The sequence below is a fragment of the Neomonachus schauinslandi genome, chromosome 14, assembly GCF_002201575.2.
Source record: "Neomonachus schauinslandi chromosome 14, ASM220157v2, whole genome shotgun sequence".
NCBI classification, from domain to species: Eukaryota; Metazoa; Chordata; class Mammalia; order Carnivora; family Phocidae; genus Neomonachus; species Neomonachus schauinslandi.
In genome coordinates, this window is record NC_058416.1 from 123,772 (window position 1) to 128,895 (window position 5,124).

A 5,124-nucleotide genomic window follows, 5' to 3' on the forward strand; every position below is an offset into this window, starting at 1 on the left:
CGCCGGGGCCCCGCGCCCGCGCCCGCCTCCGCCCAGCGCGGCGGGACCCCCGCCTCGGCGCGTGCCCACCCCCGCGCGACCCCGTCCCCTCCTCCCAGCACCGCCAGAAAGAGAAAATGGCGCTCGATTTGCCTCCGGAAGTGACGCGCGCCCTCATTTGCATGCCAGTACAGCCAGCCAATGGGGGGAGAGTGTGCATGGGACCCCCTGGGCACTGCCCCACAGGACCCTTGGGGCCCCTGCCTGAAGCTGGACTGGAGGCTCTGGAGTGGGGGTAGGGGTCCCCTATTGGGGCCCCCGCCCCTAAGCCCCTTCCTACCACAGTGGGCTGGCCTGCCAGCCTCTTACTAGCATCTCTGCAAACTCTCGAGAGAGTTTGAGTCGGTGATGACGTCATTGAAGGGGGTGGGGCAAGGGTATCATCAACCACGTGACCAATCACGTGGGCTCGCCAGAGCTTGACTTCATTTGCATGGAATGGGGGTGGAGCTAGTGGGACTAGCAGGAATGGGTGGCCCCGCCCACATCTCAGAGCCAATAGGAAGCCAGCTGTGAGGAGAATCCTGCGCTGCCATTGGAGAACACAACTTGGGCTATTAGAAGTTTGACAAGTGTGCCCTTGAAAGTGACACATCTTGGGGGAACTGGCTGGATGGGGGCTCCTGACCTCACAATTCTTTTCTGAGAAAATTGTCACACTTTTTCTTGAGAATTCTAATTTTTTAGTTAGAGCTACTATCTGTTGTGTAGGGAAGAGGTTAATTGCATACATTTGTAAAAACTATTAACCGGCCTAAAAGTTCACTTTTGCCCAGATTTTAATTGTGAAGCAATACTATTATATTTCTCAAAATAAGTAAATACATGGAGCAGGAGCTTTCAAAATAGCTTTGGGTCTTCATCCATCGAGTCCGACTTGCGGGGGGGCGGGGGGGGGTAAGATAAGGACCACACCGCCCTCAGGGATCTTGCACTTTAATGAGTGGCCAGGTGTGCATGCCAAACCTCCTTTTTCTTACCCGGTCCTTGTCCTATTCCTGCTCCTTAATGACCATTCCCTCCTCGTTGACCTTCTCTGGGCAACGCCTGCACCTCCTCAACTTCATTTTCAGCAGAAGACCACGTCTCCTTCTGGAACACCAAGACCATCGAACTTGGTCTTCCTCAACCTCCCAGCCGCGCCATGCACACCTGTTTCCTCAACAACCACCCTGACCTTAGAGCTAGTTTCAGATGATGTGTCTGCCCATGTTCCCCCCAGTCTGTCTTTCCTTGGACCTGTTGGCCCTGCCCAGCACCTCATGTTCAGTCATCCCTCTCCCATAATTTCAGCTTCTCCCTCTTTACTGGGACCTTCTGCTCAGTACAGCCCAGTGACCAAAAACAGAACAGGTACTAAATAACTGTCTGAACTAATTTAAAAATGTGTTAAATTCTGGACTGATACTACATGACCACAGTTCGCTTTTTTCCCTACAGGAACACAAGTGAATGAGAGTTTGATCTTTATTTATGAATTAGATTTAATGTGATAATGAATCACAGTGCTAAATGGGTATGATATCCCTATACATCTTCCTTGAAATCATGGATGTGATTAAAAGTGAAGTTAAAGCCTTCTAGTCCCCCTTGATCCAGATCAAGGTGCTCTAAAGAGAACATTTGGTCACATTTCTCCCAACATTGCCTGGACTCCCTAGAACTCTACATCCTCATGCTCTCTCGCCACAACCTTCACCACTCTGCAGAAACTCCTGGGTCACCAGTGACCTCATAATTGTTGGACCCAAGAACAGATGAGAGTCCTCCTTCTTCATTTGTAATCCTTCTCCCTCTCCTGAAGCCCTTCTCTCCCTGACAACTCCCAGATGTGCCCTTTCATCTCCAAGCTCTCTGACTATTCCTTACATCTTCATCAGCTTCCCTCCCTCAGCCCATCCTTGAATGTGGATCTCCAGGATTATGGCCACTTTCATTCATTTTTCAGCACATACTCATCACCCACATCCTATGTGCCAGGCACTGTACTAGGTACTGGAAATCGCATCCTTCTCATTTTATTACTCTGCATACTCTCCCTTTTTAATATCAATTGCACATTCAAATTTCATTATTTCAATTCTAAATCAATATATGTTATCTCTTTCCTAAGCTTCACTTTTATTTTTCTGGCTGCCAATTGGGCAGCCCCACTTGGGCCTCCCACAGGCACCTCATATTTAAAATGTTCCAAATAGCCCATCATCCCTCTTTGTAATTACAGTAAACGGTGTGCTTAACTGTCCTGCATTTTCCCATCTCCAGTTTTCCAATTTTACAACCTAAACATTCCTCAAATCTATTGTCTCACCAGCACCTTGGAATTCAGGTCACCTCCTGTCCTCCCCACAACCTGAACTAATTTTCACTCCATTGCCATTCAAGGCTGAGTTCTGCTGCCCTCTCTTCCAGGAAGATCTCCCTGACCACTACCACTCCACGCAGAAACATCTTGAAATGTGGTAGGCACTTCTCCTTGGTATTCCAGAATATTCTGTGTGTCTGTCACTGCACTCATTGGGTTGTTTCATCACCATCTGCTAATGTTTTTGTCTCTCAGGAAGGGCTGTGCCAACAGGAACCATGTCTTCTTCACCATTGTATCCCTGATGCCTATGTTACTTTAAGAAATATAATATAAATAAATATTTTAATAAATATAAGACAACTTTAATAAAGCTGAATAAAAGTTTTCTCCCATCTTATTATGAAAAATTTTAAACATATTGAAAAGTTTAAATAATTATACAGTGAACACCATCACCGAGATCTTAAAATTAACATTTTGCTCTATTTGCTTTATCATCCAGCTATCCAATAATGCATCTCTTGATCCATCCTTTTTTTTTTTTTTTTTTTGATGCATTCAAAGAAAATTGATGACATCAGTCCACTACATCTCTAAATACTTCAGCATGGATATATAATGGATGATGTTTCAAACTACAATCAACAGTTTTGATGTTGAAAGGACTGTCCCTCCCCACCACAAAAGGAATGAGCAATATGACCAAGTGGGACGTGTCAAGATTATTTTCAAAGACTCAGGAAAGTGAATGGCAGAGATGTCAGCAAATCATGTCACAGCATACATGAGTTTGTTCTGCTTTTCCTTAACCAACTTGGTGTCAGTACAAGTACAGATGCTTTGATTTTAGTTGTTCAGTTGGGTTTAAAAGTGAAGGTGCTATGCTGAATCCTTCCTACTCTCTCATCTAGTTCACCCCATAATCAGAATCAGCATCTGTAATATAATTGTCCAGCACAAAGAGAGCAATCCGGGTGACCACAGAACAGAGGAAAATCTCAAACTAGCCCCAGAGCCTGACACATCAGCCCACAGGCACCTTTGCACAAATTTAAAAGCGGAGAAGCCCTTTGTTCTTGTGTGCCCAGTGGGCGCTGACTTTGGAGATAGAAGTGCCATTATAAAGTGCCTTTATACGTAAAGAAAGCAGGGGGGAAGCATCCCATCCTCTGAGACACAGACCTGGGTGAATAGAGTGGTCTTGATTTCAGCTCCCACCCCACTCCCACCTAGGCTTGTCTCCATGTGGAGTATGCACAGTATACAGCTATTTTGGCAGCCCTGGTTGATCTATAAACAAACTGTACATGTGCTCATCTACAATAAAATAAATTGCTAAGGTTAATCTAAAACCACTGAAATTTCTACAGAAAAGAGGGATAGTTATTCTTTGTGAACAACTTACATCTAATCATGCCTTTCTTGCCTTTGTTCTGTATATACTTTTTGTGTGTCTACTGGGTGCCAAGGAGACAGTGATGAGCAGAAAGCAAAAGCTTAGGATCCAGTGGAGGAAAGCATCATTACGTGAAATAGCTACACAATGAGAGTTTAATTATAAACTGAGGTAAACACTCCTGAAGAAGGTATGCTCTCCAAGTGTCTGTGATGCAGAAACCTGATCTAGAGTAGCAGTCTTAAGGAAGCAACAACCTGAGGTCAGAAGGACAAGAAAACATTAGTGGATCAAAGCAGTGAGACGCGGTAAGGGGAGATGACTCCAGCAGCAGGAACAGCACCTGCAAAGGCCCTGTGCCTGGAGGGAGCATGGCCTAGGCAGATGGCAGATTGTGAGAACAAAAACACTCCAAGAGTAGGTGAGGGACCAGATCATGAAGCCACTGGGTCTTCCTAAGATCAATGAGAAGCCAATGAAGTGTTTTCACTGGGTGGGTTAATAGAATTAGATTTGTATCTGAAAAGTAGCTGACTATAGCAGGGAGGAAAGAATAGAGATGGGAGAAGGGTAGATGTAGGAACAAGAGTTCGGAGCTTGTTGGAGTGGAAGGTGGCAGATGATGGTAGTTTGGAGCTGAGATTAGGGTAGGAGCTCTGAAGATGAAAAGAAGCAGACAGCCGTGAGAGATATTTAGGAGGTGAAGTGAACAATACGTGGTGATAGTTTGGACACTGCTGTGAATGAAGTGTCAGGAAGGATAGCACTGAACAACTCAACACTAAATAATCCGATGGAATATGGGCAGAAGACCTGAATAGACATTTCTCCAAAAAAGACATCCCAATGGCCAACAGATACATGAAAAGATGTTCAACTTCACTAATAATCAGGGAAATGTAAATCAAAACCACAATGAGATATTACCTCACACCTATCAGAATGGCTAGAATCAAAAAGACAAGAAATAACCAGTGTTGGTGAAGACGTGGAGAAAGGGGAACCCTCATGCACTGTTGGTGGGAAAGCAAACTGGTGCAGCCACTGTGGAGAACAGCATGGAGGTTCCTCAAAATATAAAAAATAGAAATACCATATGATCCAGTAATTCTACTACTGGGTCTTTATCCAAAGAAAACAAAAACACAAATTTAAAAAGATATATGCACCTCTATGTTTATTGCAGAATTATTTACAATAGCCAAGATATGGAAGCAACCCGAGTGTCCATCTACTGATGAATGGATAGAGAAGATGTGGTGTACATTTACAACACAGTATTAGTCAGCCATAAAAAAAGAACGAGATCTTGCCATGTGTGACATGGGTGGACCTAGAGGGTACGCTAAGGGAAATAAGTCAGACAGAGAAACACAAATAC